The following is a 17887-nucleotide window of genomic DNA, read 5'->3' on the forward strand; positions in this document are numbered from 1 at the left end:
TCAAAATTTGGTCAATATCAACTTGACGTATTTCTTTCAATTTTGCATTTAAAAAACCTGAACACCCCTCATTTTGAAGGTGTGTGTGTGTAGAATGTTGCTCCTATTTTGATTTTGGAATTCACTCTTCAGTTGTCAAAATGCCGTCCAAGCAAGAAGAGCAGCGTATCAAAATTTTGCTCGCGCATCGCGAAAATCCGAGCTACTCGCACGCAAAGTTGGCAAAATCGCTAAAAGTTGCCAAATCAACCGTTACAAATGTAATTAAAGTGTTTGGGGAATGTTTGTCGACAGCCAGGAAGTCTGGATCGGGGGGAAATCGAAAACCGGAAGCCGCTGAGACGACAAAGAGAGTTGCCGGTAGTTTCAAGCGAAACCCTAACCTCTCTCTCCGAGATGCCGCAAATAAGCTGGGTGTATCGTCTACAACCGTGCATCGAGCCAAAAAACGAGCCGGACTATCGACTTACAAGAAGGTAGTGACTCCAAATCGCGATGATAAACAAAATACGACGGCCAAAGCGCGATCCCGGAGGCTGTACACGACGATGCTGACGAAGTTTGACTGCGTGGTAATGGACGACGAAACCTACGTCAAAGCCGACTACAAGCAGCTTCCGGGACAGGAGTTTTATACGGCAAAAGGAAGGGGAAAGGTAGCAGATGTTTTCAAGCACATGAAACTGTCAAAGTTCGCAAAGAAATATCTGGTTTGGCAAGCCATCTGTACCTGTGGCTTGAAAAGCAGCATTTTCATAGCTTCCGGGACTGTCAACCAAGAAATTTACGTGAAAGAGTGTTTGAATAAACGTCTGCTGCCTTTCCTGAAGAAACACGGTTGTTCCGTACTGTTTTGGCCGGATTTGGCATCTTGCCATTACGGTAAAAAGGCCATGGAGTGGTACGCCGCCAACAACGTGCAGGTGGTTCCCAAGGACAAGAACCCTCCCAACACGCCAGAGCTCCGCCCAATTGAGAAATACTGGGCTATTGTCAAGCGGAACCTAAAGAAGACCAAAAAAAAACTGCTAAGGGCGAGCAGCAGTTCAAGGCAAACTGGCTTTCTGCGGCGAAGAAGGTGGACAAGGTGGCTGTACAAAATCTGATGGCAGGGGTCAAGCGTAAGGCCCGGCAATTCGGATTTGGAAAAGCGGAAGCCTAACTGAATATTTTTCCTGAATTTTATACTAATTGAACTTGAAAAAGAAATTTAATTTGATTTTTTAAATAAACGATTTCACCGATTTACACGCGTTTTCCCTTGACCAAATTTTGACCGTATCACCCTTTAACTGCAAGTTTGCAATGCCATAACATAGCGATTTATCGATGAATTAAAAAAATGGTGGTACCTCTAGAACCCCTAGGGTTCGAAAATTATTTTGATCGTAAAAATGGTGGGGTTGTGTATAAGACACGACCGCATGGTAGACGTAGAATATTTTAAGCTGTGTAGTGAAATTCTCGTACATTTTTCTAGATATTGATTTAAAATACAGTAGAAGTAACCTATGATTTCGGTCCTATGTACATATTTTGGATTCCCTACTTAGTAAAACTTGATTAAATTCAGGACCTCATAAAAATGCAAATACATATTCTATTACATTTGGTTCCTAAATTACAATCTGATATGAGTATGGCTTTCTTCAGGTCACTCATTGAAGCGTCCAACAATGACCATCATGATGGCTGATATTCCCTGTCACTTCAAGATTTGTAGGGCACAAATCTTGGACGGTTGTGACATCACTCAAGAAATTTAAACTCCTTGCGTACTGCTCTGTAGCAAACGTGAAGTTCCAGTTTCTTTGTTATAAGTTTTGTAAGAGCTGATATTTGTGCTCTTGAAATTTTTATGTGGTAATGAGATTGATCAGAAATAAGGTTTCCACAACGATTCAACTTCAAAACGCTAAAAAAAAAATGTACACACAAAAACGAAGTGCACAATGTTACACCAATGCTATGCAGCAATTCGTAGTTGATCGGGAATATCTCGATTAGCAATAAATCCCCCAATAAGTTCTCGGTACATCTTTTATCTACCGATTGAGTAAAAAAATATACTAAATATTGCTGTTTTTTAAAGATTTCGTTCGCATTTTGTAGACGCATATGTATCATTTAACATAGGAATTCTGGGTGTTTCTGTGGTGGGAAAAAAAGTGACTTCCATATTTATCACAGATTACAGTGAGCATACATAAGGACGTAACCGCGATGATCGATTTTCTCTTTTTTTAATAACTCGCTTGGATTAACATTTCTCGGTGCATGTACTGTTGCTTTTGATAGCCAATACAACCTGTTACAGCACTACACTGAAGAAAAAAAAATCAGAAAATATTCAAGCTGAACATTGCAATAGGTCCTAAATAACATTGATCGATTCTCTTCGTCGACTTTCTGTAATGTAAAGAGCAAATCGACGAAGATAATCGATCAGTGCAATTAGGCCCTTTTGAACGCTCACTGTCGAATTTCAGCACCTAGCACTGAAAAAAACTCGACGGTACCTCTATGTATACTAATAGATAAGCATTGTTAGTCCATCCTACTACCGAACGGCTTGCTATGCCTCGCCCCCATCTGCAAAACCGTTAACCTGGGATTTTATAAACCGTTCTATAGCATAGTTTTATAACTAGGATGGACTTTCATAGCTTATCTAAAAGCATAAATAGTGCTTGGTACAGAAATCTGTAATCTGTGTGGGGAAATCCTTTTTTTTTGCCGTGGCTCTTTCTGACCAACTAGAAGATAGATTTCGGCAACCGTGGCTGAGTTCTGTTTGAAAACGGATAAATTTCCGCGATTTTCGAACATTGGAAATAACTTTCGAAATGTCACGTTTAACCACGAGTTAAATTTAACTCGGCATTTGGGACACACCCCAAGAAGTATTTCTCGGTTACTATTTCCAAGGGACGTATCAGCTTTTGTAAATAATGCATTTTATCAGCGATTTGGCGTAACTGGTAGCTCACCCACGCATGCTAACACTACCATCAGATAGGGGAAATTTTACCCTACCTGGTATAGTGGTGTTCGTATGCGTGTGCAAGCTATCAGTTACGTCAAACCGACGATAATTTTTTTTTTTATATCTTTATTCCGGAAACGTTCCAGCCCTGGGCTGGTTCGTCTCCGGACACCCCAGAAGGGGGTATCCCAATGGGAGAGAAGGTACAGAGTTTTTATTTTGCGGAGTTGAATGATGGTTGCGGTTCCAGAGGGGAACTTATTTTGCCTTACTGTCCTATGTTGCTGTCATCTTTTGTGTTTTCTGTTTTGTTTTGAGGACCCCAGCAGAGCCCCACCGGTAGCAGCTGCCAGGAGAGACCTGGCACCCGCTACCGGCAGGGAATGCCGGGCCTACTGTCATAATGTATATGGGTTAAACCCTCTTGTAGATTCCGGCCTCCTTTGCGAAACATATCAGTTGTGGAAACAAGGGCAGTTTATAAGAATGTGCTCAACCGTCATTATTGTTCTGCAGGTGTCGCATCTTTGGCGGAAGTTTCTGCCACTGCTGCTCCCCATGTTGCGACGATAAAATGCATTGTTTACAAAAGCTGATATGTCCTTTCCAAAAAGTAATCGAGATTTGTAGAACGCGGGATCGTTATCATTCAGGCAAGGAGGTGGATCCACTTAGGAGCGCTTGCGCCATCGAGGTGACGGCGCTGCCAGCAGCCAGTGATCTCGACGGGAATGACGTGCAAGGTTCGCTGTGCGCTTGACCGGAATCGCTGCCCTACTGCTACTGCTGCTGCTGCTGCTGCTGCTGCTGCCAGAGATGCCAGGCTTATTTTGAAAAAATCTGGCAAAACCCGAAAAAAAAGTCTGGCAAAAATCTGGCACAGCAAATTAACATAGGAAGCTGCCAGATTTCTCAAAAAATCTGTCTGGCAGAGCTTAAATTTCTCTGGCTGTGCCAGATAAATCTGGCAACCTGGCAACGCTGGCTGCTGCTGCTGCTGCTGCTGCTGCTGCTGCTGCTACCAGCTCACCCGCCGTCCGAAGCGAAAATGAGTTGAGGCAGTAGTAGTAAAGTTTACGTTTATTTGCTGTTTTTTAAAGTTTCAACATTTGGTTTTACATTTCAATTGGTTAGCCTTTGGCTCTTCAACTTTGTTCTAGTTAATTGGTTATTCTAATGTGATGATTGCGTTTAGCGCGACAGGATACCCTTTTATGGGATTGTTTTCGTTTGAATTTAAAAATTTGATAACCTACCTACTTGAGCACAAGAATCTACCTAACTACTTAAACTAGGTTGCCAAATCACGAATGATCTGGTAGTTTGATCGCAGACAGGCAACTCTGAACCTTGCCAGCGTCGAAGTCTTTCGCTCCTCGAGTGTTTGAATCTCAGAATTACGAGTTAGCCGTGGACTGTTAAGGATCATTCTGAGGATCTTGTGTTGGACCCTCTGAAGCTTTAGGTGGTGGCACTTAGCACAACTCTCCCAGATTGACATATTTACCATACACAATAGCCGGCAGAATGATCTGCTTGTGGACAGCAAGCTTGTTTTTGAGGGACAGGGTGGACTTCCTGTTTATCAAAGGGTAGAGCGACCTGATCAAGATGTTACACTTGGTGGATGTCTTGTCCACATGGGATCGGAATAGCAATGTACTATCGAGGGTGAGACTTCACTCGACCATTCAATGGGAGTGCTATCAAGACCTTGAAGTTAGCAGGCGGAACAAGCCGAGGTGAATTCGAGTGTGGAAACAGAATGGTTTGTGTTTTAGCTGCATTGATACAAATCTTCCAGCTCTTGAAATAGTCGGACAGAACATCCAGGCCTGATTGTAGTTTTCTCGCCAGAACTACGGATCACTCGACCCTTATAGATGATGGAGGTGTCATCTGCGAACATTGACAGGATACCACCACCCGGCAGGGGAGGAACGTCTAACGGGAAAATGTTGAATAGGATAGGACCAAGCAGGCTACCTTGAGGGACCCCTGCATCAACGTTGAACGTATCAGAGGGGACATTGTTCAAGTAGACCTGGAATGATCTGCCCGACAAGTAGTTTTTGATTATCTTCACGAGGTAGATCGGAAAGTTGTTTCAATGCAGCTTGTACACTAGGCGCCAGACATTGTCGAACGCCTTCTCGACGTCCAATAATGCCATGGCAGATGGTAGAGTGGCCTTTCCTAAGCCCGAATTGCTCTTTGAGAAAGGTGTTATTATCATTTGAAAATACCAGCAGACGGCTGAGTATCAACTTTTTGAATGGCTTCGAGATGGAGGACAAGAGGCTGATGGGGCGATAGCTTTTGGCACTGGTAGGATCTTTGCCCGGCTTGTGTATTGGAATCACTTTGGCTAACTTCCAGCATGCAGGGAAGTAGCCAAGCTCCAAACATTTGTTGAAGATAAGGGTAAGATGGTTGAAGAAGTCAATACTCAAGTTTTTCAACTCGAGGTTAACTACACCATCCATATTTTTAGTGCTTCTAACAGCTGCTATCACCTCATCAGCCGATATTCTACTGTCATCATGCACTACTACGGGGGTGTCAACGACTCTAGATATTTCCTCCAGTACGACAGGCTCATGGGGGCTCACCATGGTTTGGCCAAGATTATGTGAAATCAAAAAATGTTTGCCAAGAGCATTGGCCTTTTCAACTGGGGTTATGAGTAGGGATGGGTCCGAGTTCTGGTCGACAGAGGCAAGCTGAGGGATTTGAGTTGAGGCACATTAGCAGCGCTGTTTTATACCTTTTCAAATTCAAGCAGCACGATGTGAAACCAAATAGTACTCGATTATGACGACCGAGTTTGGGGAGAACGTTTATTTCATGAAAACAGTGATAAAATAATCACTTTTTATTTTACATTTTTCAACAGTTTTTTATGAGATTATGAGAGTTATTTCCTATCGATTGGTGTATTTGGATTTTAATTTCATCTATAAATGACACAGTTATAAGCGTTCAAAACCATAGATTTTTTCGTGACGGGCACAATTTTAGATTTTTGATTTACCCCCAGTACCTTCCCGTAAGACGTAGTCTACGTCAAAAATTAAAATAGGGTCGTCTACTTTTTTTAAAGGAAAAAGAGTCGTTCCCTTTTTTTTAAAGGTGTGATTATAGGTTTGCAAGTGGCTCAAGATCTATAATTTAGATTAATGGGCACAGATGTTCATAATTAGCCATAATACAGTAATGATTCCTACATATGGATCCTGCAGACAAAGAAACGGTCCTCCGGAACATCCGGATCATCCGTAAAAGTGATCAATCTTTGAAACTGATCGTAGAGTTCCGCGTTTTTTTTTCGAAAACATTACGAACTGTGGTACAAGAAAGAATTTGGGGTCGTTACATAAACATGGTACATGAATGAATTTGTAGTCGTGACATGAACACAAAAGAGCACTCAAAACTTGAACGCAATCGATGGCAGCGTCGTTTGCGGGCCGATAGATCCTCATTTACAAAAGCTAACTTCAAACGAGCGAGTGATGACTACCGAAAGTTGAATGCAGCACTTCACAAATCACACGATCTACGGGTGCAGTTTGGTTTACGCTGGAATCCAAAATCCTTTTGGGGCTGCGTCAAACATATCGCTAGACGCAGTTGATCTGGACACGTTCGAAATATTTCCTGAAATGATTATCGGTGGGTCAAAAAAGTTGAAGCGTTTATTAGCTCCTGGCCCGGATGGAATTCCTGCTGTTGTTCTCCGTCGCTGTGCAAACGCAGTAGCTGAGCCGTTAGCCTTCATTTTTAGCCACTCGTTCGAGCAAGCAGAATTCCCCATGAGCTGGAAACTGTCTTACATGTCTCCTGTGCATAAAAGCAGTGACCGGCGAGATGTCAGATCGGCGAGATCATCGTCAGCGATCATATTCTGCGTGCTACAAAGACGCACATCTCGACCGATCAACACGGATTTATTCCCGGCAGGTCCGTAGCTACTAATTTGTTGGATCTAACTACCACCTGTTTTACGGCTATGGAAGAAAAAGCGCAGGTAGACGTAATCTATACGGACCTGAAGGTGGCTTTCGACAAAATCGATCACAAAACGTTACTCAAGAAATTATCACAATTGGGAGCCTCGAATAGACTGGTGTCATGGTTTCCATCGTATCTGACTGGTAGAGTGCTGCATATTAAGAACGGATCTTGTGTTTCATCGCCATTTGCTAGCACGTTCGGCGTCCCACAAGGAAGCAATTTTGGGCCGTTACTTTTTGTCATATTTTTCAATGACGTTGCATCTTCACTTGACTATAGATGCAAGCTCATATATGCTGTTGATCTAAAGATATATGTGGTGGTACGCTGCATCGAGGATTGTCTTCACCTGCAAATGTTGCTCAACATGTTTGTTCACTGGTGTCGCTTGGTTAAACTTGTCATCAGCATCGCAAAATGCCACGTGATGACCTTTCACCGTTCCAAAGACCCGATAATTTATGAATACCACATCGATGATACTGTGCTTGATAGGGTGGACCATGTGACCGATCTTGGTGTTGTGTTGGATTCGAAGCTCTCCTTCATTCCCGTTACACATCGATTATTTCCAAGGCAAACCGTCAACTTGGCTTTATCTTTAAAATTGGCAAGGACTTCACGGATTCATACTGTCTAAAAGCGCTATATTGTTCCATCGTGCGACCGATTCTAGAAAACACTTTACTCGTATGGGGTCCAAACGACGTTACATGGAGCCTAAGAATCGAGCGAGTCCAAAAAAGGTTCATACGGCTTGCTCTCAGAAATCTACCATGGCGTGATCCGTATAACCTTCCAGTGTATCCTGCTAGATGCCGTCTGATTGGTCTTGAAACGCTTGATTGAAGACGAAAATTACAACAAGCTACGTTTATCGTTAATTTACTCAACGGTGACGTCGATTGCTCCTATCTTCTATCGCTCCTTGACTTCCGTGCTTCAGGTAGGATATTACGTCAGTGGTCGCTGATGCAGCCGAGATTTCATCGTACTCTGTATGGTTATAACCAGCCTATATCTGCAATGGTTCGTTTGTTTGCATCGGTTGAATCCGCGTTCAATTTTGGTATGGCACTGCCTCAATTTGTAAATAGAGTAAGAAGATTGAACATGATTTAGATATTCATTAAGACTGTTTGTCAGATGATTTACTAAACAATACATAAATAAACATGGCCATGGGACCATCCTCCGGAGGATCCGAAACATCCGTAAAAGTGGTTCATCCATGAAACTGATCCTTGGGCTCCACGTTTTTTTTCGAAAACATTTAGAATTGTGATAGGGGAAATGGATGTAATGTCGACCTAAATGCCCCTAATTTGGGTCCATACATAAATTCAGCAGTAGACTAAATTTTCAATAGCGACTAAAAATATCCATTAGGACTGTCCCATGACGCGTTCATTTAGATAAAATTGTTAAATAGCAGATTTTTAGCGATGGGTCCCATCTTAGATCCATTGACCAACATTAGAGGCATTTCCCCTATATGAATGAATTTGTTGTGGGGAGCTAGTAGAGCTCCGTGTTTTTTTTAATTGTCTTCTAAATGCTTACATTTTACTCTCTACCAACACATCAGTGAGGGCTTGATCTCCACACCACCAGGTTGCACGAATACAACTGCATTGCTAAATGTGCACGGAGACACATAGTCAGTTAAAGTAAGCCAGTTCCATTCAAGATTTTTTGGCTAAGCTTCAGCTATTTTGAAATCCTCAGCTGATGCTGAACACTTTGTTCACAAAAATGTCGAGTTCATAAAATTTTTGAACAAAAACTACGGAGCTCTAGGATCAGTTTCATGGATTGACCACTTTTACGGATGTTCAGGATTTTACAGAGGACGGTCCCATGGCCATCTGGATCCATTTTTACGTCACGACTCAAAATTCTTTCTAACATCACAGTTCCAAGTGTTTAAAAAAGAACTGCGGAGCTCTAGGATCAGTTTCACAGATTTACAAATTTACGGATGTCCCTGATCTTTTGGAGGACCGGTTTGTTGTCTCATGGATCCATATGTAGGAACCATAACTGTATTTTAGCTAATTATGAACATTTGTGTTCATTTATATCAATTATAGGGCTTAACATCTTTAAAAAAACGTGTAACGACTTTTTTCACTTTTTAAAAAAGTAGACAACCTTATTTTCAATCTTTCAATTCCGCATAACTGAATATACCCAGGACTTTCCATCTCTCCCGGGGGCATCCAAAACCCATGTCCCATTTTTAAGAACAGAAACCCCTTCTTCATCTAGGTTTTTCTCATTTGATAACATTGTGGACGATATCCTCAAGTACCTTAATATTTCTGATCCTCTGAAAAGCATTGTTCTGGCGAAAAAAAAGATTTTTCTCCACACAGTTTTACCCGCTTTAATGCCAGTCCCCAGAGAGCCAAAAACTTCAAATTTGGGAGAGAAAATACGCTCTCACGAGCTCAATTTCTCAACATGCCATGTATTTTGATGACACTCGATTTGTAATTTCCCTCTTACAGACTACAAAATAGAGTACCTGACACTTCCAAAGTAGTAGTAAAATTCTTCTTTATTTTTGATTTGTTATGTGGTTTACATTTGCTAATACAGGGCAAGAGGTTAGCCAGAAGGGCTCTTCATCTTTGGTGAAATTTTTGATTTTGTGTTGTACATGTTGTGTTTTACTGTGTAATATTTTTCAATTTTCTTCTTGTGAAGTATGTTGTTTGAATGTTTTAAGTTGTTATTCTACCTACTTAACCTAATTTAACCTAACGTGCCAGATCCCTGACGATCTGTTGGTCGGATCGCCTACAGCAATCTCTGAACCTTGCGATGGATGCAGTTCTCCGTAACTCCAGTGTCTCAAGACCAGCCAGGCGGTGAACCTCAGAGTTTCTAGTCCGCGGTAGACTGTTGAGGATCATTCTTAGGATCTTGTTCTGGATCCTTTGAAGTTTAAGATAGTGGCTTTTTGCGCAACTCTCCCAGATTGGCATCCCGTATTCTATTACGGGAAGGATGATTTGTTTGTAGACAGCAAGCTTATTTTTCAGGGACAGGGTAGACCTCCTGTTGATGAGTGGATACAACGATCTTATCAAGATGTTGCACTTGGTTTTGGTTTTGTCAACGTGCTCCCTGAAAAGAAGCTTACTGTTTAATGTTAGCCCGAGGTACACGACCTCTTTGGACCATTCCACCACTGAGCTGTTTAAGCAGATCTTATTATTTTCAGACGGAACAAGTCTGGGAGATTTTGAGTGTGGAAAGATTATTATTATTATTATTTAACTTTATTAGGGAGGCTTTCAGCCTTGGGCTTAATGTGTGGAAAGATGATGACCTGGGTCTTTGCCACGTTGATACGGATCTTCCAGCTCTATGAAGTTTGGCAGTCAGAGCTCCGATGACCCTACCCTTGTAGACGATGGATGTGTCATCTGCGAACAGAGACAACGATCCACCATCAGGGAGAGCGGGCATATCGGAGGTGAACAGGTTGAATAGAATGGGGCCAAGGATGCTTCCTTGTGGAACTCCGGCATCGATGTTGAAAGCATCCGATTTGATGCTATTCAGAGAGACTCGGAACGTCCTGTCCGATCGATAGTTGTTTATTATCTTCTCTAGGAAGATTGGAAGACCGTACTGCTGCAATTTGAACACCAGGCCATCATGTCAGACATTGTCGAACACTTTTTCAACGTCCAACAACGCCATGGAAGATTTGAGACTTGTTCCGTCTCAGAATGTTTGTCACTCGAGTCAGCTGGTGGACGGTCGAACGACCTTTCCGAAAACCAAACTGTTCCTCGAGTAAGATGTTGTTTTGTTCGGCAGATGTTAGGAGCCGGTGGTAGACTGCTCTTTCGAACAGTTTTGATAACCCTGAGAGAAGGCTGATTGGTCGATAACTTGAAGGTGAGGACGGATCCTTGCCAGGTTTCCGGATGGGTATGACTTTAGCTAACTTCCAACACGAGGGGAAGTAGCCAAGTCTGAGGCACTGATTAAAAATCAGTGCCAGATGGTTGTAGAATCTGGAACTCAAGTGTTTGAGTTCCAGATTCAGGATGTTGTCGAAACCTGGGGCCTTCATGTTTTTAGATGATTTGATATAGGCCAACAGTTCGTCAGTCGTAATCTCGGATCCCTCTGGAAAAATGTTAGGAATCTGATGAAGATTGGTTGCATTTTCAGATTCATGAGGGCTGACGAGATTATGGAAGCTGACGAAATGTTGACCTATCGCGGCAGCCTTCTCTTCAGAAGTTATCAGATGAACCTCTGGGTCACCGAGACGATCCAGTGGGGTCAGTGGTGGAATGAGCCTGGGTTTATTTTTAAGAATTTTCGTTAGTTTCCAGAAGGGCTTTGCACAATCTGGGAGAGAGCGGATTTTGTTAGCAAAATCCTGATTTCTGAGGTCCACCATCCTGGCTTGGATGGTTTTTGTAAGACGATTGCAATGGGTCTTCAAGGCACGCAAACCAGAACGCTGGTATTGCCTTCGGATGGAGTTACGAGAACGAGATGAGATCTTTGGCAATTCTATCAAGGTTCAGAGTATTGCTCACCTGTCTGGATACTGGCACGTGTTGTTCCCTGGCCCGGGATATCGCCTCCTCGATGGAACGCAGATACCGGTTAACGTCTTCGGGCGTCTCCGGAAGGACACCGTAGTCGACAGTGGAGTCGACACAGTGTTGGAACTGCTCCCAGCTGACACGATGGTAGTTGCGTCGGGAAGCTTGGAATCGGTTGACAGATGAGCCTGTTTCGGCCACCACCGGATAGTTATCCGAACTCAGCTCCTGATGGGTCACAGGAAGCGAGATGTTGTCTCCCATGTTGCTGATGAGGATGTCAATGATGGAGTGAACGCCAGATCGGCTCAACCGGGTGGGAGAGTCCGGTGCTAATATGGTGTAGCGAGCCTCTTGCAGGTCGTCGTTGAGGATGGTGCCGTTTTGGTTGCGTCGACTATTGCCCCAAGCCTGGTGTTTGGCGTTCAGGTCGCCAGCAATGATGTACTTTTCGCGCCGTCGAGTTAGTTTGATGATGTCCCTCCGCAGATCTGCTGCCGACCCGTCCCTGATGGTGATTTGCTTGGGGCTGTACGTCGCAATGATGGTGATAGGGCCGACAGGAGTGGAGACTTCTACCCCTAAAGCTTCGATGGTTTTCAGCTGGAAGCTCGGCAGAAGCCGACAGCAGATGTTTCTCCTTACAGCAATAGCAACTCCTCCTCCCCCGGAGCAGGTTCGATCTAGTCTTAGAAGCCGGAAGTCAGGAAGGTAGACGTTTACCTCCGGTTTCAGATGGGTTTCGGTGATTACGGCAATGTCGATGTTTTGTTTGTTGAGGAAGTCAACGAATTCGATGATCTTGCTCTTGAGCGAGCAAGCGTTCCAGTTGGCGATCTTGATGGTTTCACGGTCCATAATTGTCGATGAAACGTGACGCAGCAAGAATCTGCTCGGTTCTGGTTCTGCAGGAGCGCTTGATGATGATTGCTTCTGCCATGATGGTAATAAATTCCTCTGTTGTGAGTAGCTCTTCGTTTTCATGCGATGGTGGGGCATCATCTCGACGCCACGATAGACCCGGGAGATGGGTCGAAACCGTTGCCGCATAGGACTGACGGCTCGGATTAGCCGGATGGTTTGGCACCTCAGCAGTTGGCGGGACCGATGCAGCAGCAGCAGCCAAACGGTTGTTGAGCGGTAGTGGCGGAAGAATCGGAATCGGACGCCGTTGGCTAATGGCGGGGAAATTCTGCTCATTGCGTGCCGGTACCTTTTTCCGACCCGGCTGGTTCTGCGTGGATGCCCTTTTGCGGATTTCCATGAATTCCGCAAGCTTCGGACAAGACTTGCTGGTAGCTCGATGTGCTGCACCACAGTTGGCGCATTGTGGATCGGCGTTCTCCATGCTCTCACATTCTTCGGGTTCGTGTTCATTGCCACATTCGTTGCAGCGATGAGCCATGTGGCAATTTTTGGTCCCATGCCCAAACATGAGGCAGTTTGAGCATTGGGTGACGTTACGGGGGCGAGGTTGGTAGCGTTCCCACTTAACCACGATGTGGATAAGCGCCCGAATACATTGCAGGTCCTTCAAATACGTTGTGTTTCGCTCGAGGTGAACCAAATACAGCTGGTCACGGTACTTGCGGAAGGCGTCGTACCGATTCATCCTGAAGACTTGCGATGGCCTTAGGCCGTTCTTCTTCAGCTCATCCGACAGCGCGGCGATTTCCATATCGGACAGACCACGCACGACCACCTTGAACGGCTTGTCCTCCTCGATGTCGTGAGAGAAATACTCCCATTTTTTTTGCTTCAGCAGCACTTCAACGGCCTTGTAGTCATTCCTTGCTGGTACCATCAGCATGATGCCTTCAGAGCGCATGGTGCACTTCATGAAGCCTTTCTCGATGTTTTCCCGAAGTCCAGGTGGGAATCCCTTGACAAAAAAGGGTGGTAGTTTCTCCTTCTTCTTTATTTCCGGTTCATCACCATTTTCCAGAACGGCGTACCGGTTGGTGGACAGCAGCTTTTTCGAGGCCGACTGAGCGTTGGCGATTTCCTGACAGGAACGCTTCCCGGACGAGCTTGCAACCGCATCACCACGCGACGGTTTTCCCATACTGGAATCGAACGATGTTTCACTTATCACCGCGAAAGGGAGACGCGAACGCACTGTCACAAAACTAATACTCAAGATAGAGAGCGGACGAAACCGGACTGGACTGCTTGACGATCAAGCAGTGAATGACACTTTCAAACATATCTGGTACCTATATGTATGCATTTTGATTAACATCCAAAGTCCCTCATTTTTACATATTCTGCTTAAAATATACTCTCTGCCCCGCCCCTTACATAAAAAAGACGGTAAATCCTGTTAGGGGCGGGACTAAGAAAGTATGTTTTGTGCAGAATATGTGAAAAAGGAGAAACCTCGGATGTATTTTTTGTACAGATAATTTAAAAAAGGAGGTACTTCTGATGTTAATCTAAATGTATATATAGAGGTACCATACATCCCAAGTAACATTTAACGTTTTATGAAGTACTACAAGGCTTATATAAAACAACATTAATAAAACCCTGGTCAAGATAGCATTGCCTTTATTTCATCACCCAAAACCTCACTAAGACTAGAATCTGCCTAGTTGGCCCACCCTGAAGAAGGTTCTAAAGACTGCATTATCGAGATATTTCAAGAATGACTTGCTGCAAAAAGGTTATATGACGCATGCATTGAGAACCATTTGAAATCCTTATTAAAAGAACCATTAAAAGCTATTAAGCACCAATACTTGTGCCATTTGCCTTTGACGCTTTCCAAGCGCACTAAAAATAAAGCATCGATCAAGATAAAAAGGGATACATAAAAATTGTCCGATCTTGCCAAATTCATTGTTCAAAAATGAATCGGTCAAAAATCCTCATAAATTTCCTCATCATTAAAGTGAAAGAATTACTAAAATTATTGAAACTCATACTGTGGTTTATTTTTAGGTGAAAGATTAAATCTAATGTGAAATGTGCTTCGGAAAATCGAAAAAAAAGTCCACCCTCGGAAAACGTTGATTTGACTAATTATTTTTAATTAAGGAAACAAAATATTGTTATATGTTATGTTAATCATTGCTTCCAGCCGTGACAATTTGATGATTTTCGTATTTTCTATTACTGCTCATTGATGAATTGATGATAATAAAGTTATTTTATAGGAAAAACATCTTGAAAAACGAAGATAGTAGAAAAGCAAATGAAATAATAACAATATGGCGATTGCATAAATATTAATTTTCCATAAGCCATTTGTGAAAAGGCTGTTTTGCTTTCATGAAATCGCTAACAAATGCAAAACATTTTTATGCTGCTTTTATGAAGATAATTTGCAGACTGAATTGTTTTTATCTGAAGCCATTTTGCTTGATCTTATTCCGTTTAGTTTTATGACGGCATTAATGGTGGCAAAGCTGCCTGGAAAAAGTTAAACTTCAAAATTTGCAACGATGTTCTAGTCCAGCGTTGGATCAACAAGTTGCATGACATCCTTGATAAGGGTAATTCACCTATTGGAAGCAGTTACTCAGGAAGTGAGTTTACGTAACTTACTTGGAACAGGTGGAAGCTCAATCGTTCCCGAAATGTTTTCCTTCTTCCGGATGAGTTTCCTGTCAACAGTTTTCCGCAGTCCCAGTTTGGCACTGATACTATTCGAATCATCATCGCAACGTTATTTCTGGAGAAAGCTGCCATTGCCAATATGCTGTGTATGCCCAGCAATGTTAAGCGTCTAATTTGACGGCTTCCAGTGCTGCCCTCCCAGAAAGTTCTGGAATTTGATTCCTTTTCTCTTCCGTCGACAGAATTGCTAGAATTATTACTCGATTGGCATTTCCTTGAGACTCTACGTTTGAATGCTCCACTCGATTATGTTTTTCTCTGTCTCTAGACGGATCCATCTTTTTAGTTTTATTTGTAAACAGTGGGAGGTTTTGTGATACACTTCATTGACACCAAAACGCATCAAAATATGCTTTTTGATCCCGTTTGAAACCGAACGGCTTCATAATTGCTTTTATGATGCTTTTTGTAGTTGCATCAACAAAACAAATACCAATTGATTTACAGAACAGTTTTTAAAGGGGATAGAGTGTTGCATTAAATTCATTTTTAAAACCAGATTCTTTCTGATTGTCTCGTCAGACTTTAAAAAGTTTTAAAACAGCATAAAGCTGAACAACTATTCAAGAATGCTTTGCACTGTTAAATGCTGTATTTAAACTAAGAAGATTGCTTATTGCCGTTATAAAACCACAATAAATCACAGTGAAAGCCAAACGGCTGTTAAATTGTTACTTGGGATGTTAACAATTAACGGAACTAAGTGTATGGGTAATTTATGATCGATGTCACCATTACGAACAGCAGTGACATCTGAAGGAAAATCAACGCAGAAGCATGGTAACATGATTAATTCGTTGCACCCTTTGGTAAACTTTTCATCTAATAAATTCAAGTTCTGTCTGCTGCACACTACAAAAAAAGTCATGTTAATGTCAGTGTCCTCAGACCATAAGAATCAGCTGAGTGAAAGTTTCAAGCTTTTCGTCAAATTACGTATATTTTGGTCTCGGAACAATTAATTTTACATAGTTATTTTTTTAGTATGTGAGTGTAAGAAATGTATAACAGGTCTTTCGATGCAGTAGCTCCTGGAAATTTTTTAAATTTAATATTTTTATGCATTTGCTTGGATTTGACGTCTTCATCTAAACCTTAATCCAGGAATACGCTTTTAGGCATTGAGCGCTCAATTTTGGCAAAACATTGCTCGTGTTGCTCGTTGGAGGATTCCCACTTCATTGATGGGAAGTCGTTGATGCTACGAAAGGGCTGCATTTGTCCTCCTGACGATAATTGGAGAAAGCGCTTGTATTAATCGTGTTTTCTGAATGAACCTTGCATATCAACCAACAGTAACTTAAACAATGAACTAGATGATTAATACAGACGAAAATATTCTTTCAAAATAAGCTTCTTAACTCGCTCTACTAATGCAAACACATCTCGTAAACCATCCGCACGAACTCTAACCCCAAAATTGGTGCGGGTTGTGGTCAGCGAAGTGAAAATATCCTCTGGACCATGCCAGTTTAGCATGTTAATGGGTAACAGATTATTTTTTGTCCGGACTTTGAAATTACGGGTTCTATTCTGGGTGACAGCCACATGTCCAAAATAGGTAATGTAACCCTCCAGAGGGGTGATTTGGCACACGAGTTTCCTTCTTCGTTTACCGAAAAAATGGGAGGAAATTATATTAAACCGATAGCGTGTCAAATTCGAACAGGAGATCCGGCTTGCGCGTGTGACACTGGGCATACGGGTGGTTGGTTGGGGAACGCTATTTCCGGCACAGTACGACCAGGCACTCATCGCTCCAGCAGCAATACGACGACGACGAGCGGAGATCAAAGAGATTGATGGTCTCTTTTAATCGGCTACTGCTGCGAGTTTCATTACGAGAAATTTTCCAGCTGTTTGAATTTGAGATGTACGAAAGCTTGCGGCATGGATCTAACAATGGGCAATTTTGATTAACCATCCTACTGGAATTATTTACATCCTTATAAAGAAATATTACCTTTTTTTATTATTATTTTAATGAAGTTTTCAAATGGTTCCAAAATTAAATGCAAAGTGCAAAACCAACACCATTCTCATTGCTTATTCGCGTCCTTAAGGCCATCGTTCGGACATTTTGAGTCGTTTGTCTGTGATTTGGGTGGTTTTCCAGGAAACGTCCCGAAAATCCTGTGAAGGAAAGCGAATATCGGGAAACAAATTCCGTCCGATTGTAGCCAAGGATTTTGTTTTCCTAGTGGGGTAAAATTTGGGTGGAAAAGTGCATTCAACTTCAAGTGGTGTGCTTTTTCCGGGAAAGTGGCATTTCCACCCAAAGAGAATATGCACGTGAGTGTATATGTGCGCGCAAGGAAATGCAATCTTGCGCCTATGTTTTCCCGGGAATTTCCCAAGAAAGTATACCATATTTTTATACCAGGACATTATGCAGACTATGCACAACATGATGGTATACATAAACATATGATTTTCGAAAATTTGTAGCATGGTTTTTCAATTTCCAAACCATGCGCCAAACATTCTCGCTGTAAATTCGTCACGGACATAGTAAAGAAGCAATCAGCAATTACGCATTTGTTTTACCACGTTGCCACATTTTCTTGTTCTCGTAGGTCCACGAGTCCTTTTTCGCTAGTTTGCTCATCATATCAAATTGATCAGGAATTCTTCCGAATGTCAAAAATTATATCGAAGACCTACGACGGATCCGAAATTG

The 17887-nt window shown here is 42.5% G+C and overlaps 1 protein-coding gene across 3 annotated transcripts in view; it reads left to right on the forward strand.

The window, feature by feature from the left end:
* The window catches only part of cac (cacophony), a 435895-nt gene that overhangs the window by 110001 nt on the left and 308007 nt on the right, over window positions 1-17887 (forward strand). The gene's annotated exons all lie outside the window — the stretch shown is intronic.

Source organism: Ochlerotatus camptorhynchus, unplaced genomic scaffold (assembly GCF_037179485.1).
Source record: "Ochlerotatus camptorhynchus isolate MF236.1 unplaced genomic scaffold, CSIRO-AGI_Acam_v1.1 ptg000663l, whole genome shotgun sequence".
In the NCBI taxonomy this organism is placed as follows: domain Eukaryota; kingdom Metazoa; phylum Arthropoda; class Insecta; order Diptera; family Culicidae; genus Ochlerotatus; species Ochlerotatus camptorhynchus.